The sequence below is a fragment of the Scylla paramamosain genome, chromosome 41 (genome assembly GCF_035594125.1).
Source record: "Scylla paramamosain isolate STU-SP2022 chromosome 41, ASM3559412v1, whole genome shotgun sequence".
Lineage (NCBI taxonomy): Eukaryota > Metazoa > Arthropoda > Malacostraca > Decapoda > Portunidae > Scylla > Scylla paramamosain.
In genome coordinates, this window is record NC_087191.1 from 4,464,711 (window position 1) to 4,488,872 (window position 24,162).

At 41.1% G+C, this 24,162-nt stretch overlaps 1 long non-coding RNA gene across 1 annotated transcript in view; it reads left to right on the plus strand.

Moving 5' to 3' along the window:
* Nucleotides 1–1,177: 1,177 nt before the first annotated feature.
* Nucleotides 1,178–24,162, plus strand: part of LOC135092787 (uncharacterized) — a 33,959-nt gene continuing 10,974 nt past the window's right edge. The window contains exon 1 of the long non-coding RNA XR_010263070.1: nt 1,178–1,325. This is a non-coding gene — a long non-coding RNA (uncharacterized LOC135092787). The remainder of the gene's footprint in view (nt 1,326–24,162) is intronic.

Consider the following 24,162-nt stretch of genomic DNA (forward strand, 5'->3'; position numbering starts at 1 on the left):
TATTAATTGGAGGTGTGTTTCTTGTCCACACTTTTTGCTATAATGGCTCCATTGAACACATATAAAAACAAAAATCGAAATAATGAAAGCAACCCATGTAATGTATCATGCACATGGCATATGAGGAGAGCCGCGCTTATATAAGATGTTGCAATCGCGGGAAGAAAGGGTGGAGAGATAGCAAGAAAGCAGGCCCGCGCTATTCCGTTTCCTTAAGGCTTTGTTTACCCGTCAGAGGAGTTGAAAATGTATGGGTGTCTTATGCATGTAGCTATTAGGTGACGGACAGACGGTTGCATTGTCGCTGCCTCGGAGGTGCCACTTGCTCAAATTACAAGTGGTTTTATCTTATTTTTTTTGCAGGCTGTGGAATATTACAGTATATTTTGCAAGTTGTGGAATATTACAGTACTCCTGTAAAATGCTACGTGGCATCATCATAGCGAGGGAGGAGGGGGGGAGCGAGTCCGATGCTGATGATGCCACGGTGATGATGCCACGTAACATTTTACAGAAGTACCTTTAATCACCGCAATAATGTTGTCGTGTAATGCTTATCAGTAAATTACATGCTTTCTAACACTATTTGTCTTGTTATATGATATTGTAACATTCCACAGCCTGCAAGAAATAAGATAAAACCATTCTTAATTTGAGCAAGTGGCACCTTCGAGGCTGCTGCAATGCAACCGTCTGTCCGTCACCTAATAGCTACACGCATAGTACACCCATACATTTTCAATTACTGTGACGGGTAAACAAAGTCTTAAAATGCATATGTGTATAGAACATTTTCTACTTAGAATTACACGTTCTTTCGCCTCTTTCAGTATTTGCAGAAACTTGCGTTACACCCTGTATATCTATATATACTACTTTTATTTGATGCCTCCCTCAGAATGTATACTCTACGAGAGACTTGCACAATTGCTGGAGAAAAATAGTCAACATGATACACTTCCACTGTGTTCAGTGTTTTGGCTAAATCTAATGGCTTATGTTCTGATCACAATTTGTATCAGGAAATAATAGAACCTGACTAAGATTAGGATATAAAGCAAAGAAATGAAGTGAGTGCAGAAGTTCTTACAGTAAACTTATGATTACTTCTGTACAAACAACACACACACAAAAAAAATGGAAAATCATTTACAACAAAAGAATCCATTTAACGATATATTCCAGATTGTGGAAAACGGGGAAATAGGTAAGCTCCTGTGGCGGGCAAACCAATGTAGGGCTTACATCTTCCTGTTAACGGATCCCTCGTCCTTAATGCATCAGGCTGAGTATGCTGCACACGACGCATGGGACTACTCCGGCAGGTGAGAACACGAAATATCAACCATATGTACTTATATTATTTATATGTATTGTTACCTGCTACGAGATAAAAAAAAAAAAAGTAAAGATAGCGAGGAGAAGAATAATAAACAGAGAAGTAGGAAGGAGAAAGATAAACAAAGAAAAGATGGACAGAGAGCGAGAAGAGAGAGGTGAGTCAGTGGCGGGTAGAGGAACGCGCTCTAGAAATTACCATAAAACTTATATAAATGAGAAGTTGATCTTCCCCACCTGTTTTCCCCTATTTCCCTTTGCTTCTTAAAAGTTTAAGTGGGTAACAGAGAGATAGCTCTTTCCTAGCCCCCAAATAGAGTCCCTAGAACTTTTATAAAATAGTGTTTAGTTTGAGGGAGAGATGCGTTCAGTAGGGAGCGCGTGGCGTGGCAGGAGGTAAACCTCTCACACCAGTCCTTCACCCCTTTTCCCCACTTTTCCCTCTACTGCCGTGTCACATCGGCCCCCATTGGTGCGTGGCTGTCTTTGTTTAGTAACCGGGAAAATTCGAGAGAGAGAGAGAGAGAGAGAGAGAGAGAGAGAGAGAGAGAGAGAGAGAGTGCTCTTCAGAGAGACCAGGCGAAGGCAAAGGATTATTCCTTTATGATTAAGGATGGGTTTGCTGTATAACGCCTATTATTATTATTATTGTTATTATTATTGTTATTATTATTATTATTATTATTATTATTATTATTATTATTATTATTATTATTATTATTACTGTTGTTGTATAACATATAAGGCTCTACGGGAGGCCAGAATCTGAAGGAAGCCTGATATATGACGAGAGAGAATTTGTGACTCAGCCCCAGCTGCTCCTGTGACAGAAGATGACTCCGTGCAGAGTATTGCATTTTTTTGTCGTTGTATTTATTATTTTGACCGGAGCTGGCTCCGTCCTTTTCCCACTTTTTCTTCCTAAACGCAATGTCTGGTCGTGGTTCTGTGGTGTATGTCTGTGTGTCACGTGTTTGTCAGATGCGATTAATGTCCTGGATCCCAGCTGTTCTTGCTGGAATTAGAGGATTATATCATAATTTACGCTAGGCTACAGTTGTCTACGTCCTTCCCGGATTTCCACTAATTGTATAGATGAGAGTCTGTCTTCTGAAAAAAAAAAAAAAATAGTAGATATATTGTTGCCTAGCCAGAACTTATAATACTTCGTTGGACGTGGGCGATCTGTTACTATGGGCGATTGTCCAGTGAGGTATTATACGTCAATCTGTGAGTCGTCTGTACTGTTTGTTCCCTAGAATGTGGATTATTGATTCTTTCCAGCTTGGAGGATTAAGCTATCGTTCGTTATACTTCCTTCTCGGCCGGTGAGTGAAACCAAGTGGCGGCCTCAGAGATTTGTTAATTATAGATGACCAGCAGGTGTCTGGATTCGTCGTATTTATATCCTGCACTAAATAGGCATATAGTATGTGACTGACCCGAGTTAGTGTGGTAGCTGTGAGAGGGGCTGAACCCGGTCGTGTATATATATATATATATATATATATATATATATATATATATATATATATATATATATATATATATATATATATATATATATATATATATATATATATATATATATATATATATATATATATATATTATGTGCTCCATATTACTATACTTCATCTCCGATGTTCGTTGCATGTTAATAAATATGAAATTAAATATAACCGTGCCCAGTACGATGTCCGGGGGACCAAACGCCAACACAGTCTGGTATTGCGATCCCATAATGATATATATATATATATATATATATATATATATATATATATATATATATATATATATATATATATATATATATATATATATATATATATATATATATACGACCAGGTTCAGCCCCTCTCACAGCTACCACACTATATATATATATATATATATATATATATATATATATATATATATATATATATATATATATATATATATATATATATATATATATATATATATATATATGTTGGCGTCTGGTCCTCCGGACATCGTACTGGGCATAGTTTTATTTAATTTCATATTTATTAACATGCAACGAACATCGGAGGTGAAGTATAGTAATATGCAGCACAGAATATTTGCATTCCTTAAGAGAAGACATTACATCAATAAAATCAGAAGTGTTAGCCATACATCCAGGGAAGGAGTCCCTTTACATTGTTACATGATAGCGTCACGTATTAGGCAGGAGTCAGATGTAATCCACATCAAATCCCATGACAATGTCTAAGAAATTCAGATTCATATAGCCGAGGTTCCGAGCCTCTAATTTTCCATAAATATCTGCAGCAGAAGGGTTACAAAAGAAAGAAAGAAAAAAAAAAACGCCTACCTCTACCCAAGAAACTCCAAGTCTCCCTCAGAAGATTAATGACCAACGATCTTATTCACTCTCCAATCCGTTCTGTGGACATCCTCGGACAGACCGAATCAAAAGCTTTTCAAAAGCTTTTTGTCTCATCAACTCCTATCCTCTAACTGACTGTCTTCAGCCTCTCTCTCACCGCCGCAATGTTGCATATCTAGCTGTCTTCTACCGCTATTTTCATGCTAACTGCTCTTTTGATCTTGCTAACTGCATGCCTCCCCTTCTTCCGCGGCCTCGCTGCACAAGACTTTCTTCTTTCTCTCACTCCTATTCTGTCCACCTCTCTAACGCAAGAGTTAACCAGTATTCTGAATCATTCATCCCTTTCTCTGGTAAACTCTGGAACTCCCTGCCTGCTTCTGTATTTCCACCTTCCTATGACTTGAATTCCTTCAAGAGGGAGGTTTCAAGACACTTATCCACCAATTTCTGACCACTGGCTTGACCCTTTTATGGGACTGGCATTTCAGTGGGCATTTTTTTTATTAGATTTTTGTTGCCCTTGGCCAGTATCATTCCTACATAAAAAAAAAAAAAAAACAGGTAGCCCCGAGTTTCGTATGACAGCCACAGTAAAATCCTTTTCAACACGCGTGTAAAATACCAAACCTGGACACCAAGACCCATGAATAAGACTCATGAATCGCCACAAAAGCAGGGAGCCAACACCAACAGACACGGCGGTAACCACACAACAGCACGACGACCAGCAGACTGGGCAGTTCTTTGCTAACTTTACCTCCTTCTTAGGTTTTTCGCTGTTGCCCTAAACACTAAACCCTATACAATCTATTTACACAACACGCCCACTCTGATATTAAGATCAATTCGTGTATTTAATATTCTAAAGAACGCACTTAACATATATATATATATATATATATATATATATATATATATATATATATATATATATATATATATATATATATATATATATATATATATATATATATATATATATATATATATATATATATACGAGTATATATATATATATATATATATATATATATATATATAGAGAGAGAGAGAGAGAGAGAGAGAGAGAGAGAGAGATACGTACAAACTCTATCATATTCCAACTCACTGTCACTTCTAGTCTCGTAATCTCTCATGCACATTGGTTGTCGCCTCTCCTGCTGCTATCGCCCGAATAGCATTTTATCTTCCTGAGCTTCCTCTTGTATCCCCAGTATGCCCCCTCTTCACTACTCTCCTTATTTTCTGATGGATGTATCACTCTTCTTATATTTGGGGCATGCCGAGGAATCACATGGACACTGATACTTGCAGAACCTCATACGAATTTTCGTCTGAGGTTCTGCAAGTACAGCGTTTCTCTCTCTCTCTCTCTCTCTCTCTCTCTCTCTCTCTCTCTCTCTCTCTCTCTCTCTCTCTCTCTCTCTCTCTCTCTCTCTCTCTCTGACTTTTTTATTTATTTATTTTTTTTTTACATTAAGAAATTGTTCAACTGTGCCAGGAACTAGAGACTCATGGTTCTCAATCAACTCGAAGGGCCCTACAATGCAAGTGGTGTTTTTCAGTGATGTTGTCCACGAGTGTGCACCAGTCAAGTGTTTTAAAAGCAATAGCTGGTGTCACAGAAGCTCTACAGGAAAGCAGGTTAAGATGCCTAGTGGACTACAAAACGCACAACTGTAGCGGGAAAAATGCGAGGAAAGCAAATTTTTACATATATGGTACACATATTGCTTTAAAAAAAATAAATAAAACACCAAGCCAAAATGGTCATGTGTTCACTTAATAACAAAGGGTACCATTCCCCAAATTTTCAGGTTGTGTGTGATACTGAACACTTAAACATGAACTACGTTGCAAGGTATCCTGGAAGTACATACTACTCCTTTATTTGGGCAAACAGCTGTCTCCGAAGGAAATTAGAGCATGAAGAATATGGTAGTAACGTACTTTCTACATACGTATGGTTCGGCAGAAAACCTGAGGAAGTAGTATAAAGATGAAACATTACATAATCTTAAGAGAAAATGCTAGTTTATTTTACTATTTGCAAGTTTCACCTGGCGCATGTGAGGAACCCATAGTCTGTAATAATATTTTGTCATAGTACTTACACAGACAATAGACTTAGTTACTTAGAAATATAGCAATGCTATATTTCTAAGAAACAGTTTCTCGAGAAATAGTAAAAAAAAAAAAAAAATGTTTTAACACCTTGTGAAGTGAGGAAACCAAAACCTAAATGAAAACATTATTACTTTTAAGCTGATAACATTTACTAGTGAAGTGGATTACATAATCATAAGGAAGAAGTTTCTTTAAAATATTGACATACCAATATACATAATTCAGTTTTCCTCCTCATCCTCCATTACAATTATTATTTTTCTTTTCTGTACGATCCATGTTGCCCTTTAAGAATAAGCATGACAAAGCTTTCATGAGAGATATTACTTCTACCCTGTGATATTTATGCACATAGAGAACAAATGTTCTTCTGCACCCCAGCACTGAACTTGATAAACCGGTCCACCAACACTTGCTCTCTTATCATACACTCTTCCCACATATATTATTTGCATTCTTTTCTCCAACCACACAATCTGAAGAAAGTTATAAAGTTACAGAGCCATAAGAGGACCCGATCTATAGCAGAACAATCATTCGGTATATCATACATGCAGGAACAACTGTGACACTGGGACCAAGGCCTGGGTAAAAGACAAGGCTATAGCAGAAAGTGAGTCCAAATAGCTCTGGGTATTTGAGTCATGTGCATTGCTATTACAGTAAGAAATTATATATTTTTTTGTGCAAAAAGATAGGATAAACCCATAGATTTGCCTCCTAAGAAGGTCCAAAGTAGGGATGTACATAATATTCTTCTTTTATGTGTAGCAGTGTTGTGTGCCACATGGCTGTGTAGCGTGAGAAAGTGCTCTTGGGGTTAGGTCTATCTGTCCCTGTCTATTTCTGTGAGAGCACGTATTGTCTTCGAGACTGGGGAATATGTATGTGGGTTATCTCTCTCTGGTTGTGTGGGTGTGTGTTATGCCTGTTATGCCTCTGGTGTCAGCCATCTGCACTCCTCAAAGAGAGAGGAGAGTGGGAAAGGAAGTGACAGTAGTCCCACGCTCTGCAGGCTATGGAAGACGCCGAGTGTGGCGTGGCATGGGGGCGCCATCAAGTTGGTGACGAGGCACGAGAGAAAGGCCCTGTTCACACGACGTGTTTTCAAACGCGGCAACCACCGCGCCTAAAACGCTGTAATCATAAACACGAGGCGTTTCCAACTGCGGCGGCCACCGCTATGTATGTGTGTGTGTGTGTGTGTGTGTGTGTGTGTGTGTATACCAAACAATGTACAGACAGATCATTTATTGTAAACAGTATTCTTATTATTTAAATTATCTTTATATGAAAGCGAAAAAAAAAAATAAAGCACTAGATGACAGTTGAGTGGCATATAAATAAAGAAAAAAATAAGTCACTCGTTCTATTTATGTATTTTTAGAATAATGGATGAAAACCTTTAAAAAAAAATACCAGAAATGAGAAAACATACACTAGTCATTTATCTGACTCACACCCTTAAGCTTTTCATTATTTAACAATTTACTACTCAGACATATCCATCTCTGTTCGTTATTTCGCTGCGTGTAACATTTCACCTTCTCAACGAACATCAAGCTTACACACAAGCTTACGAAATTTTTCCACATACAACAAATATACTCAAGACTCTGCACATGACTTCACACACCAACGTGTCAGAGCAACATACATCATATTAAAAAAAGGCGGTGGGGGGGAGGGGGACGAACACAAATTACATAAAAAAAAAATAGAGCACTACAACAATAACATAAAACAGAGTAATTATCACTATTATAACAAACAGGGCTACAGCTCAGCCCTTCAGAATACACTCCAGGCCCTTTCCTCCTACTCTTCCGACGAGATGTCTCTGTCTCTCACACAACACCTGTGATCTCGACTTACTCCTACAGGGAGTCATATTCACGTCACTTCTCATCAAGCAGCCTGTTCCAGCTTCTCCTATGACTCCTGTCTTTTCTCTTCCTTCTACGTCGTCTTCTCGTCTCTGCCTTCACAAGTTTTCCATCTTATCTCACCTCTTCTGCGCTCTCTACTACACAGCCTTCTCCTTCTCCACACTACATAAACACAAGACTCATCTTACACCAACATCCCCGCACTCCTGACATAATCAATGCGCCCTCAATGCGCTGTAGCCTCCTGGTGTGTCATCATGGCACCAACAGGCAATACTCTTCCTGGCTAAACATATCTCCCCTTGGGCCGCCAAGCAAGTGTAAGTCGCTAATACTTTCAATTATCCGCACCGGAGAACACACTTCGTCCTCCACCAGGCTTTCACTGTCCACAACTTCACTCCGCCTTGACCGCTCCCGGCTCCTTGGAGCTTCCATGTCACACCCATAAAAAGGAATAAACTAAAGATGCCACTTTCTTAAAAAAAAAAAAAAAAAAAAAAAGCTACATGCCTACTCTTAACCAACTTTAGCTGTACTTCCGGGGTGTGACACGACCAAGCCTATTTCTCACTGTCAGGCACAACAGTACTATTACACTTCATCGCTCCTACCGCCCACTCGATGACACAGAAGTCGCCTCAACGAGCTGACGGCTGTTCCTTTCCAGGACGCAGCACACACATTCCCGCACCCAGAGCGAAACTCCTGCACGTGGCCATCCAAACAGCCATCACGGGCTCCGAACCAACGTGCATCTGGGCCATCACCACTGGTCCCAGCAACTGCTCTCGTATGCAGCCACTTCGCATTATACCCGACTCCTTGTCGCTTCGAAGAGGATGCCCGTCATCACATATTATACTACTCCGAAGAGGGTCCTATTATACTACGGGTCCGAAGAGGTACCCATCATCACATATTATACTACTCGGGCCCAGCATCTGACACTAAACAGCACTTTGGCCATACCAAACCCCCAACAACACTGTGGGTGCTTTCTGAGCGGCAAACAACACATCATCACCAATAGCCTCATTCAGCACTGCCTCTCGACGCTGCTCCGTAGCGCTTACGTCATCACAACTGCAAGAAAGAGGAATCGGGCTAGCAATATCTCTTCTAATTCACACACCATGGAAAACAACACCAGACATACCACAAGCAAGAGTAGCCCCAGACAACAGGTAATCAGGCTTGGTTGCCTGAGCAACGTGGCAACACTCAACAAATGTGGCCACACCTGACCACCAAAACAGCCGCCACTGCTCCCGAGTCAACCGATTCCAAACCGGCCATACACTAGGCCTCTACGTGCTACCTGCACTCGTGCCTCCTTAACTGCAGATGACATAACAAAACGGAACTCAAAACCTTTGTCTTCCTTTCTCCGTTTGTTATACAAAATATTATTACTCTGGAAATACTGCCTGACCCCGTACTTCCTTGCTGCCCTCTCCGGCCTTGACAAGAAATGGGGCAACGCGCTCCCAAACGGCAGAACACTCTTTTAAGTAAACAGCTATATTAGCAGCTATTGATAGGGATGGCTCTCTACGTGAGCAAATACCCATCATGTCTGGTACCGGCAGGGGAGCAATCTATTCCCCGCCTCCGGTGCACTCCGCAGGGGAGGGTACTCCAATCTCCCCAGCAGAGTTAGGAGTCTCCCCGCTCTTGTCAATGGCTCCTTAACACACCAGACACACCGGACTGGGGGTCGGACTGAGTACCAGCGCCGACAGCCTCAAAACAGGATGACAATTCCGCCTGAGTATCACCTCTAGGATGCTCAGCAAGATGAGGTAAACCAGCTATCAAGCTATCCAAGCCAAGCACTCTGTCTTCGCCCTCGGTAACACTTTCAATAAGGTCATGTGCTTCCCGTGGCAGCTCCGCTCTGCTGGAATTAGACCCAGCACTATGATTCAAGGACAAGCTCAAGTCTAGCTCGCTTAAACCCTCGCCAGTAGCGGGACAGGCCTCTGGGGACTCTGTCCCTTCTACGGCATATGCATCCACTATGCACTCCTCTCTCGGAGGCCCTGCCTTATTGTAATCAACCCCAGGAGTTACAGAGGGTACAGGCGCCCAAAGCCCAACAATGCAAGATCCCCTGCGCACACACGTAGTTGCCTGGCGTGTCAAACATCATTGGCTGGGAAGTATTAACCAGTGGTGTGCATCTCCTTAAATACCACACACACACACACACACACACACACACACACACACACACACACACACACACACACACACACACACACACACACACACACACACACACACACAATGTCAGTCTCGCGACGTAAGTGATCTTACCTGGAGATTGATTCTATTGATTGATTGAACTATTGGAGTCACCTCATCTCTACGAGGCGGAGTTACTTCTACAAACCTATAACAAAGTGTAGTACTGCCACATATCCTACACATTCACTAGGTGGTCATATTTCCTACACAAATATAAGTATTCAGCACATTTCCTACACAAAAACTGAGCATCCTACAGGGCCCTTCTAAAAATTAAGCAGTTTTAGAGTAGTGACATATTTCCTTCAGAGATAAATAATACTCAAATAATATGCACTGTCACATCCTACAAGAATACACACTTCTAGAAACAATAATCTGTTCTGTCACATTTCCTACACTGCAACATCTCTTATAATCTCCACACCATGGAAAACAACACCAGCCATAGCCCAAGGGAGAGGGGCCCCAGACACCCATCTTTATGGTTTGAGGTTTTCATTTTAAAAATGTCTTTGTAATGTTTCATATTATATACGTATGTTTTAGTGAAAAATACAAAGGTGCCATTGTAATATTTAATTTTATTTGCTTATCTTTATTTATTTTTTTTATTTTATTAGTTTTTTTTTATTTTTTACAGCCATTGTAACGCTTGATTTTATATACATCTGTTTTAGTTTTACGGTTTTATTTTATTCTCCAGATTTCTGAAAATTATTACCTATCATATTTCTATGAAATAAGACACTATAACTGTAGGGAATTATGCCGGATGCGCCATTCTGCCGCAACTCCTACACATAGGCGGTCATATTTCATCCACAAAAACTCAGTACCCAACACATTTCCTACATAACTTAGTACTCAGCTTATTTCCTACACCTACTGTGTGTAGGAGATATGCTGTATCTCTGTACGAAAAATGTCACTACTTTAAAAACTGCTAAATTTGTGGGAAATATGTCCTGTAGGAAATGTGGCGTAGGAAATAGGAAATATGGCGTAGGAAATGTGGCGTGCTCGTCACCACGTCGACAAGGTGACTCCCACTGCGAGGTTTAGCCTGGAGAGAGAGAGAGAGAGAGAGAGAGAGAGAGAGAGAGAGTGTGTGTGTGTGTGTGTGTGTGTGTGTGTGTGTGTGTGTGCGCGCGCGCGCGGGGTGCTTGGGCGTGTATGTGAAGCAGTTCTGAATTTACTGCCTGATTTCTCCCAACCTACGGACTCTCAAACTAGCCGCAGCACAGCAACGGTTACATGAACACCGTAAAAACATATTGATCGAAATTGGGAGTAGGGGGAGTGCTGGACTTTGTCAGCATTAGCCAGTGAAGAAAATTTTAACCACTTGGTCAACCAGATCCTGCGCATGCGCTCTAGAGGAGTGACGTCACAGTTGCCAAGAAAACGGAGACGCCGCGCGGGGAGTCAGAAATGGCAGAGTACGAGAATGCTGATAGTCATGAATTTGGCAGCAAGCCAGATTACAAAAATGACGAACCCCTAACTGAAAGCTGCCCTTAACACACTTCAGAATGCCAAGAGACAAGAAGAACGTGCAAACTCAATTCTACTTGAAGAATTAAAATACCTACGAGAAGAAATACGGGAAATGAAGTAAATCAAGAAGTGGAGTTGTTAACTACACGACTGGACGATGCTTACACAATAATCCATGGACAACAACTCTTCCTGGAATATATGGATAGCAGGGAGCAACGCCAGAGTATTGTAGTCCTGGGTGTGAAGGAAGAAGCGGATGACATGAGGACGTCGGATGATGAAAAAGTGAAGACGATCCTGAACACTGCTGGATACACCGAAAATCCTGACATGACTCGGCAAGGAGAACAAGGAGAAGAAACGGCCAATATTACTGAAAGTAAACAACCAGAGACAGCGTGACAACATCTTGAGAGTAGCGAAGAACCTGGAAGAACCTGGAGCAACAATGGCAAGAATTTGTTTGAAAGAAGATACTCACCCAGCGATTCGAAAGGAACAAGCTCGACTAAGGATGCGAGAGAAGGAAGAGAAAGATAAACCATGCAACGCTGCTTTGAACATTAGCTACGATTGGAAGAACAGAATCCTGCTGCGGGATGGGGTCGTCATCGATCGATTCTCTCAGAAGTTTTTCCAGTAAGACGACAAAATAAGGAAATGAAAATTTGTTCATGAAATATTGCTGACTTGAAAGATAAGTTACAAGATAACTTGACTTTGCATTTTGTTATGAGTTTTGATATTGTATTTCTTTTAGAAGCGAAACAGTACTTCAATTTGGCACTAGCAGGATTTGACGGTTATATCAATGTATCACGAGTAGGTCAGCACCGAGGAGGAGTGGTAATGTTGGTTAAATGCAAACTGACGGACGACATCATAAATGTGGATACAGATAGTGAGGGACAAATATGATAACCATGTCGTGATGGCCAAACCAGAAGATAGGTGGTGTGTACGAGTATATACCCCCAAACGATTCACGATTTTAGCTCAGCACTACACGGAGCCTTAGCGAGCCACATTGTTGAACCCTGGCGACGTCATCGCCATGGGTGACTTTAACGGTAGAATCGGTCAGCCTCGCTTGGTTGATGAGGCAGGGTGTGCGTATCAATATGATGGTGTGAAGGACAAGGTGGTGATTAGTCATGGTAAAACCCTTGTTAATATATGTTAGATTAATGATTTGGTAATAGTGAATAATCTTGTGTATAAGAGTGAACATTTCAGCGGAAACTTGTATTTTAAACGCTGCGATACATGGCTTTCAGAAATTGACTTATGCTTGTGTAAGTTGACTTGTTTAGATAAGATTAGGGACTCACACGTACACCAAGATGTACGTGGATCAGACCATGCTCCAATATCCATTACTCTGGATATCAATGGAGGAAAAGTGGTTTCGACCAAGGAGCTGGTGGAGAGAGCGGCTACTCTGGGACAAAGTTACCAGCCCCAGCCACCAGCCTCTGTCCATAAACCAAGAAAATCAGCCAGCTATAAGAAAGTTAGTACGGAAGAATTCAGGAGCTGACTAAACCGAGTGGAGCCCCCTATCTTGATGCAGGACAGTGATATCGATGAGACCTTAGCTATCGGATGTGACATCATTATGGAGGCGGCTACGAGTTGTACGAGAGAAACAGAAAACGAGTCAGGTGACTGGAGCACGGCACAGCTAACATGGTCAAGGATACTGCAGTCACAGGATAATAAACTGTTGTGGACATCATTTTTTTTTTCTTTTATGTAGGAAGGATACTGGCCAAGGGCAACAAAAATCTAATAAAAAAAATGCCAACTGAAATGCCAGTCCCATAAAAGGGTAAAAGCAGTGGTCAAAAATTGGTGGATAAGTGTCTTGAAACTTCACTCTTGAAGGAATTCAAGTCATAGGAAGGTGGAAATACAGAAGCAGGCAGGGAGTTCCAGAGTTTACCAGAGAAAGGGATGAATGATTGAGAATACTGGTTAACTCTTGCGTTAGAGAGGTGGACAGAATAGGGGTGAGAGAAAGAAGAAAGTCTTGTGCAGCGAGGCCGCGGAAGGAGGGGAAGCATGCAGTTAGCAAGATCAGAAGAGCAGTTGACATGAAAATAGCGGTAGAAGACAGCTAGATATGCAACATTGCGGCGGTGAGAGAGGGGCTGAAGACAGTCAGTTAGAAGAGAGGAGTTCATGAGACGAAAAGCTTTTGATTCCACCCTGTCTAGAAGAGCAGTATGAGTGGAACCCCCCCAGACATGTGAAGCATACTCCATATATGGACGGATGAGGCCCTTGTACAGAGTTAGCAGCTGGGGGGGTGAGAAAAACTGGCGGAGACGTCTCAGAACACCTAACTTCATAGAAGCTGTTTTAGCTAGAGATGAGATGTGAAGTTTCCAGTTCAGATAGTTGTCTGGAAGATTGTGTCGAGTTGATAGATGGAGGAATTGAGTTTTTGAGGCATTGAACAATACCAAGTTTGCTCTGCCCCAATCAGAAATTTTAGAAAGATCAGAAGTCAGGCGTTCTGTGGCTTCCCTGCGTGATATGTTTACCTCCTGAAGGGTTGGACGTCTATGAAAAGACTTGGAAAAGTGCAGGGTGGTATCATCAGCATATGAGTGGATAGGACAAGAACTTTGGTTTAGAAGATCATTAATGAATAATAAGAAGAGAGTGGGTGACAGGACAGAACCCTGAGGAACACCACTGTTAATAGGTTTAGGAGAAGAACAGTGACCGTCTACCACAGCAGCAATAGAACGGTCAGAAAGGAAACTTGAGATGAAGTTACAGAGAGAAGGATAGAAGCCGTAGGAGGGTAGTTTTGAAATCAAAGCTTTGTGCCAGACTCTATCAAAGGCTTTTGATATGTCCAAGTCAACAGCAAAAGTTTCACCAAAATCTCTAAAAGAGGATGACCAAGACTCAGTAAGGAAAGCCAGAAGATCACCAGTAGAGCGGCCTTGACGGAACCCATACTGGCGATCAGATAGAAGGTTGTGAAGTGATAGATGTTTAAGAATCTTCCTGTTGAGGATAGATTCAAAAACTTTAGATAAGCAGGAAATTAAAGCAATAGGACGGTAGTTTGAGGGATTAGAGCGGTCACCCTTTTTAGGAACAGGTTGAATGTAGGCAAACTTCCAGCAAGAAGGAAAGGTAGATGTTGACAGACAGAGCTGAAAGAGTTTGACTAGGCAAGGTGCAAGCACGGAGGCACAGTTTCGGAGAATAATAGGAGGGACCCCATCAGGTCCATAAGCCTTCCGAGGGTTTAGGCCAGCGAAGGCATGGAAAACATCATTACGAAGAATTTTAATACGTGGCATGAAGTAGTCAGAGGGTGGAGGAGAGGGAGGAACAAGCCCAGAATCGTCCAAGGTAGAGTTTTTAGCAAAGGTTTGAGCAAAGAGTTCAGCTTTAGAAATAGATGTGATAGCAGTGGTGCCATCTGGTTGAAGTAGAGGAGGGAAAGAAGAAGAAGCAAAGTTATTGGAGATATTTTTGGCTAGATGCCAGAAATCACGAGGGGAGTTAGATCTTGAAAGGTTATGACATTTTCTGTTAATGAAGGAGTTTTTGGCTAGTTGGAGAACAGACTTGGCATGGTTCCGGGCAGAAATATAAAGTGCATGAGATTCTGGTGATGGAAGGCTTAAGTACCTTTTGTGGGCCACCTCTCTATCATGTATAGCACGAGAACAAGCTGTGTTAAACCAAGGTTTAGAAGGTTTAGGACGAGAAAAAGAGTGAGGAATGTACGCCTCCATGCCAGACACTATCACCTCTGTTATGCGCTCAGCACACAAAGACGGGTCTCTGACACGGAAGGAAAATCAGCAAAATACCTCCTCAGGTCCCCCCAATTAGCAGAGGCAAAACGCCAGAGGCACTTTCGCTTAGGGGGATCGTGAGGAGGGATTGGAGTGATAGGACAAGATAAAGATATGAGAATGTGATCGGACTAGCCCAACGGAGAAGAAAGGGTGACAGCATAAGCAGAAGGATTAGAGGTCAGGAAAAGGTCAAGAATGTTGGGCGTATCTCCAAGACGGTCAGGAATACGAGTAGGGTGTTGCACCAATTGCTCTAGGTCATGGAGGATAGCAAAGTTGTAGGCTAGTTCACCAGGATGGTCAGTGAAGGGAGAGGAAAGCCAAAGCTGGTGGTGAACATTGAAGTCTCCAAAAATGGAGATCTCTGCAAAAGGGAAGAGAGTCAGAATGTGCTCCACTTTGGAAGTTAAGTAGTCAAAGAATTTTTTATAGTCAGAGGAGTTAGGAGAGAGGTATACAGCACAGAAAAATTTAGTATAAGAATGACTCTGTAGTCGTAACCAGATGGTGGAAAACTAAACTCGGAAGATTCAAGAGCGTGGGCACGAGAGCAGGTTAAGTCATTGCGCACATAAACGCAGCATCCAGCTTTGGATCGAAAATGAGGATAGAGAAAGTATGAGGGAACAGAAAAGGGGCTATTGTCAGTTGCCTCAGACACCCGAGTTTCAGTGAGGAAAAGAAGATGAGGTTTAGAAGAGGAGAGGTGGTGTTCTACAGATTGAAAATTAGATCTTAGACCGCGAATGTTGCAGAAGTTAATGAAGAAAAAGTTGAGGGGGGTGTCAAGACACTTAGGGTCGTCGACGGAAAGGCAGTCCGACCTGGGGACATTTATGGTCCCCTCCCCAGATGGGGACTCCGAGGCTGGTGTAGGAGTCGCCATGATTTTAAAATTTTTGAGTGAAGGGTGTGTGTGTTATTAGGTGCTTGTAGTTTTGTGTGGAGGAAGAGAGTTGTCTTTAGAGGGCAGGCTGTGACTACCCCCTTGTGTTGTGAGACACAAAGGGAAACGTTCAGTGAGGTCACAGCTGGGTTTAATGATAAGTTCACAGCACCTCCTGAACAGTGCTTTGGACCTCACTGGGAGTAATTATCGTTTCGGCAGGTGTCTACTGCCTCCTCCTCTACTGCCTCCTCCTCCTCTCTTAGCTGGAAAGGATCTTTGGAGGTGGAAAATAAAGAGAGACCCAGTGTTGATAATTTTAAAGAACATGTAGAAAATTTATTGAACCCAGAGAATACTTCAGAAAACGGGGAGGAGGTGCCCTACATCCCACTGCTTGACGACCCATTTTCTATGCAGGAGTTCATGGAGTCTGTCAGTGGTCTAAACAAAAACAAAGGTTACAGTGGTGTATGCCCGGGTGTTGTACAGATGCTCCCTGACTCATGGTTGTCATTTTCTCTGCTTCTTTTTAATGTTGTTGTTATGAGTATGAATTATCCAGTCATGTGGTGCTGTTCAAAACTAATCCTTATTTTCAAATCTGGAAACAAAATGTTATGTGACAATTATCGAGGGATCTCTATAATGGACACGCTAGCTAAAATTTATGACACACTTGTATATAACACTATTTTTATGGTGTAACATTAATAAGTGCAAGGGTGGAGCACAGAAGAAAAGGAGCTGCATAGAACAAATATTGTCGTTACGTAAGACTACTGTGTGACTTTGCTATATTTAAAAATGTTAAATTATATGTGCTATTCATTGATTTTAGTAAGTCTTACGACAGGGTCCCGAGAAATAAGATGATAGAAATATTAAGAAGTCTTGAGTGTGGAAAGCGAATGCTATTACCTATTCAAGTAATGTATAAATATACAAAACAACTCTTGAAAACTGCTGCCATTATCACTACAGTTCGCGTCCGTTAAGGAGCTCCAACTAGCTGTTTACTGTTTATTATGTATATAGACCGGTTTGTGAGCATGCTGAAAAAATGCAGTTGCAGATGATGGATTTTTAGGAGGACTGCATGTCTTGCTACTGATGGATGATGCTGTTATCTTGGCCACCAAAAGAGACACAGGTTTTAAGGAAACTTCGTGTTTTATGTCAGTACTGTGATGAATATGGAATGATCATTAATAAGAAGAAAACCAAGTTTTTTTTTTTTTTTGTCATTAACAGAAGAAAACGGGATAGAGAAGACCTAGTTGTAGGTAACACTAGGGTAAAATATACAGACCAGTACGTGTATTTAGGAGCCTGGTTTACAGACTCGGGCAAGATGAAGGATGTGATGGTTAAGCATGAAGTACAGAGTGAAGCTCTCGTTAAGTTTTCCATATCCTGTGCAGCCAACTCACAAATGCCATACATTTGTAAGTAAAAAGTATTTGATGCCGTTGTTATGTCATTTCTTTCATATAGCTCAGAGTCATGTCTTACAAGTAATATAAAAGGTATAGAGAAACAATACGATAAATTAATTAAGTGCTTACTAGGGGTACGGAAGAATACGAGTGTAAATCTATGTTAGAAGGTATACCCCCTTTCAATTATATTTTAGATAAGAAGAAAAGAACATTCCTAATGTCAAAGCGAAACAGAGTTGATAATGAGGCACTATTTACCTTCGTTTTTTTTGTTTTTTTTTTTTACTTATGTAAGAACCATAATATGCCTGGATACAGAAATTTAGTAAAAGTTTTATGTGATGACCAGACTTGAGATCATTTGGGTAAGATCAAAGACTATTTACAAAGGAAAGCACCAACAGCAACTAAGTTGCAGAGCTTAACCCTTCTTTGAATGTTCATGATATTTATCTAACAACTACATATATCCCATATTATCATCGGGAGTCTCTCACACGAATCAGACTAATGTCTCAGAACTTAAGAGTGGAGACAGGTAGATGGAACCGTACACCAACTCCCTTCATGACTTCCTCTTGTGATAATGTCTCCATACAAATACAGAATCATGTATTAATTTCATGTTCAATTTCGGAAGATTGCCGACATACATACCTATGTATGTACGTATTTCAGGAGCATAGGTGAACTCTTAAATGAAAATATATACTTGGCTGAACTGTGCAAATATGTACATTATTATTATTATTATTATTATTATTATTATTATTATTATTATTATTATTATTATTATTATTATTATTATTATATGAACCAACGAAGCACGAATGCATAAGCTCGAAGGCCCAGTGGGTGGCACTTCATTGATAACTGAAGGTTTAGTAACAGGAAGAGGGCATAGAATAGGAAGATTTGGAGAGATCTAGTAGGTAGAGTGCTGAGAGAGAAGACAAGGCACGGTCGTTCAGGCTCACGGAGTGTCTTGTAGCACGTGCCGGTTCTAAGGGAGAAGGCAAATGACGGTACAACGGGTAATTGACATTAGACGTAATTTTGAAGAAACAAGACAGTGACCCCACCAAACGACGATGCCGAAGTTTAATCTCAAGATTAAGGAGAAGAAATTTAATCTGGTTGAATGCTTTATCTAAAAGTTTTAAGTTAGACTCAGCTGCAGAAATCCAAATAGAATGACAGTACTCAAAATGAGGTAGTATAAAAGAATAAAGGCAGCTTTTGGCAATATCATCAGAGGAATATATCCGACTGCACTTACGCAATAAACCAACTTTTTGTGAGACTGACGACGCAAGTGAACGCAAGTTTGGGATGAAGGGTGACTCCAAGCAACTTCAGTGAGGAACAATTTGGAATTGGCACTCCATTGTCAACAATATCAGGGTGAGGAGGAAAAGGCGTCCTTGATCGACTAATAACCATACTGTGGGACTTACTCGGGTTTTGTTTCATACCCCACCGATCACACCAAGACATAATCCTTGAGACATCATGAGTGAGAACATTAGCGATTCTCTGTCTATCCTGAGGGGAAGGGATTACCGCACATAAAGTGGTGTCGTCAGCATAAGCAACAATATCAGACTCAATCGCACACCACATGTCAAATGTATAAATAATAAAAAGAATAGGTCCCAAGACGCTTCCTTGCGGAACACCGGATATAGCTGAACTAAAGGAACTGAAACAGCCATCAACAGTCACACGCTGCTTTCTATCGGTTAGGAACTCTGAAATAATTTCATGGAAGCTGCAACCAATGCCAAGAGATCTGACATTGACAGGAGGGCCTTGTGGTTAACACGATCAAATGCAGAGCTAAAGTCAAGTGAAATTACTCTAGATTCATAACCAGCATCAAGAGCAACTTAAATGTCGTGTGTTATGTAAACAAGAGCATCAGAAGTACTGAGACCTTTTCTAAAACCAAACTGACTAGATGGCAACAACTTATTAATATCTAAAAAACGGGTGAGACGCTTGGCCAGCAGGCGCTTAAAGATCTTAGACAGAACCGGGGTTATGGAGATGGGTCTATAGTCACCGAGGTGAATGGAGGGTGAGGAGCCCTTTGGAATAGGGGTAACATTTGCAGTACGCCAGCATACCGAAAAGAACCCCTACGTAAAAGGGCTCTAAAAATAACTGCCAGAGAGGAAGCAGTCTTTTTTGTAAAAAAGAGGTAAAAAACCCAGAGGATCACAACATCCGAACGAGTCTAAGTCATGAAGGTATCTTAAGATTTTAGAAGACTTAAAAGCAATAAAACCTAATTTTATATCCTGGTGACAAGACGGCGGCAGTTCCAGCTCTTCATTACATTGTTTTGAATTAAAAACAGGCTAAACGATTGGCTTTGTTCTTTGAATTATGGCAGATTGAACCATGTGTGCAGGAAAGAGGAGGTAAATTTGAGTTCACACCAAAGAGGGACTGCTTAAGAGCTGACCACCATGAATGTGGCTGGAAGGTACCAATCAGAACATTTTTAAGGTGTTCATTGTACTCATCATAGGCACTGGAATATGTACGCTGGGCTATTGAACGCAGACGAACGTAATTCTCCCATAACTCATGTGAACGCAGCCGAGATCATTCACAGTAAGCAACATGTTTTTCACGCTGGGCACGCCTGCAGTCATCATTGAACCAGGCTTTGTCCTTGCGGCGACTTCTAATTATTTTAGCGGGAATTCTTCTTTCACTTATGGCAAACAACACACTGTTAAGGGCATCGATTGGACTATCAGCCTGAACAACTTCCCGCCATACATTGTTATTAAAATCAGCATTGACGCCAGCCCAATTGGCACGTGACTTCATAAATACTTTTCGTGAGACTGGCTCGTCTGCAATTGAAAATGAAGTCTGATTATTGAAAGATAAGCCAGAGTGGTCTGTACTGCCGAGGGGAGGGACAACCTGCACAGTCACCGCTGAAGGGACGTCAGTAAAAAGAAGATCTAGGCAATTACCCGAGGCGTGAGTTGGACTCTGAACGATCTGCTCGCATCCAGAGGGATTACTGAAGTCTAGGGCACCCCGTCCGTGTTGATTTGTTAGGGAGATGGAATTCAACCATTCCTGATGATGCACATTAACATCACCGACAAAAACAAAAGAAGCTTTAGAGTCTCATTCTTGAATTGATGTCATAGAACTTAATAGACAGTCATAAATACTATCATGTAGATCGGGGTTCCCGTATACTGAAAAGATATAATAGTTATTAAAACTGCTACAAATTTTAACCAGCATTTCATGACAGCCGCACTCAAATTTGGCAATACGTGAAGCACTGCATGCTGGACGCATGTATACACACATCTCCTGAACTCTAGGGATAGAGTCACCTCTCAGAAGGAGAGGCCTCTTGAAGCTGGGAGTCAGAATCTTGGAGACATGTCTGAAGCTCAAAACGAGAGTCTCTGAACAAAAAGCTCGAAACGAGTCTCTGAACAAAAAATTTAGTCATATTGAGGTGAAACTACTGCAACATCTTGTAAGTTGGCCTTCAGACCCCGAATATTGATGTATAGGGCCTTACAGCAGTGATTACTAGGACCGGGATTAGGATGAATATCACCAGAAAGAGTAATGAAGAATATTAAGTAAAATATAAAGTCCATAAAAGTGAGTAAACAAAGCGGAATAATAGTTCCACCTGGAGGAGCCGCAACACCAGGCAAGGCATTTTTTATGGTATACACCCAGGTCGCCAATTACAAGGGGGACCTGACAGTAGCAATGGCAATAAGGAAAGAAGGAAAACTCGCTGCCACTATTCATCCCTTTGTCTGCCTACACGACGTGGGGATTGCGATTAAAAAGAGAGAAAAAAAAAACAGTAGCAGGGATAGAAAAAAGCTCTGGGTCGTATCAGCCAGAGGAAGGAGAAGTGGCACAGGGACTGAAGGTGGAATGCGCGACTATGGAATCCCTGTAAAACTCACTCCTATGAAAGAGAGAGAGAGAGAGAGAGAGAGAGAGAGAGAGAGAGAGAGAGAGTAGCGAACAGCTCAGGCAAAGTTTTATGGTCTCACACCCTAGATAAGGCCAACCACCCACAGGGTGAACTTGGTTATATGGTTACCACCCAGCGTGAAAATAGCTTACAGATATACTATAAGCCATTTAAGGTACACCTTCTTGTTTGTTTCTTAAGTAAAGCAACAAACATTTGGTGGTGGATGATGGGCGCCCCCACCTAACTTTAATAAAGGTAGGTATGAAGTATTAGAGATATATAATCAGGTAATGGTTGATATGCCCGCTTGAATGCATATTAATTGAACAAAAATATTTGGTCATTAAATTATAAACTTTATGATTATGTATGTACTTTATACTGTTCTGTATAATGTTAACAATTAAAATGTTACTTTTGTCAATAAACTTAACTAGCTAACTGTGTGTGTGTGTGTGTGTGTGTGTGTGTGTGTGTGTGTGTGTGTGTGTGTGTGTGTGTGTGTTGCAGCTCTGTTTTCCACCTCTGTTTGGCCTGGCCACACTCGAAAATTAATCCAGAGTTGAAGAACCACCAAACTGAACCCTCTTAGGGAAGATTATGAACCTGAGAGAAGCAGTAGCAGAGGTGACAGGGCTATAAAAAGAAGTACAGACTCTATCTGAGAGATCGAAGTATCATTCACCAACAACAGTTGTATTTTTAGAGTCTAGATCTTAAAGAAAGGTGGCAAAACCTTATGATAACAGTATTTTCTGAGGATGGAGACGAACTCAGCGTAACGGACAACGAAAGGATAAGAAATGTGATAAACTCGTTCAATCCCACCGAAACAATGGACAGAAGCTAGTGGATAGTGAAACGGTTGGGGCAACAAAAAGAAAGGAAGATGAGCACATCACTGTTGAGAACGAAAACCAGAGAGAATACATTCTCAATTCAGCGAAGAAATAAAAAAAATGCTGATGGACAAATGGCACGGGTGTATATCAAGAAGAACGTCCACTCCGCGATTCAGAAACTAACTTCCCGCCTACGTAAAAGAGAGCAAGAAAAGCGAGAGAAAGAGCAGAAAACGTGGGAGTGAACATTATATATGACTGAAAAAAAAAAAAAGTGCTGACGAGAGATGGCGTCATTTTTGATAGGTTTGCTCCGTTTCTCTCTCTCTCTCTCTCTCTCTCTCTCTCTCTCTCTCTCTCTCGTTCCCAACAAGGACTGAATTGAAGCTGCGCTTCTCAAACATAACTGACCCAAAGGATAAACTTATGGAACAGAGTATACTCAACTTTGTACTTGGCTTTGATATCGTATGGATACCGGGAGCAAGAAAATACTTCAACCTTCGAGTACTTGAATTCAGTGTCTATCGGAATATTTCAAGAACTGGACGCGACAGAGGAATGGCAATACTGGTCAAGGACGCGATGCTGGGGAACAATAGGTGGTGCACGGGTTGGGATACCATGTTTCAAGGATGACGGTGGCAACTTTAAAGATACCGTGGAGTGAAAGGCACCGGAAACCACAATCATGGCCGGACGAATATTTGTCACAAGAAAGAAATGGTGATACCCAACCATCTTGTGGAACATGAAAAGTAATGAGAGTTATTATGTATTCTTTTTTTTTTTTTTATGTAGGAAGGACACTGGCCAAGGGCAACAAAAATCCAATATAAAAATATGCTCACTGAAATGCCAGTCCTATAAAAGGGTCAAAGCAGTGGTGAAAAATTGGTGGATAAGTGTCTTGAAACCTCCCTCTTGAAGGAATTCATATCATAGGAATGTGGAAATACAGAAGCAGGCAGGGAGTTCCAGAGTTTACCAGAGAAAGGGGTGAATGATTGAGAATACTGGTTAACTCTTGCGTTAGAAAGGTGGACAGAATATGGGTGAGAGAAAGAAGAAAGTCTGTCCAAGTATTGTTAAGTCCTTACCCGTATTATGGCTGTCTTTCGTGTTAAACGTGTTCATTGCAGTGCTTAATGGCTTGAATTACCATTTTTTGGTATTTCAGTTTTGTAATGTTTAAGTCGGATAATAGAGGATTATGCCACAATTTGATGCGAGGGTGGGCGATGATGAGAGTAGGCGAGAGGCTGCAAAGGCATGGCCGCGGTAAGGAGCAGGAAAGGGAACCTTCGGAGTTCTGTTGTCTGTCACCGACAGACAACATTCCTCTTTTACAATTTGTTGTGATTAAATTTATTTATTTTATTTATTTATTTATTTTTTTTCAAGTTGCATCATCTCTTGTAGTCTCTGGGCATTTTTCATTATCCTTTCACACCAAGACTTCATAATTTATGAACTGTCATTCTTTTGTCTGTCACCGTATTTCTTTTTCTTTTTTTTTTTTTTTACCTGCCATAGTTGTATGCACTGTGTGCATTGCTGTAGAAATAGTCGATCATCTCTCTTGCGAACCATGGATACTGTACCTACGTATGAAGGCAGAAAACACACTTAAAGTTACCTTCATATTACGCAATATACTTATATTTTGCAATAAAATATACTTTTTATTATGTTAATA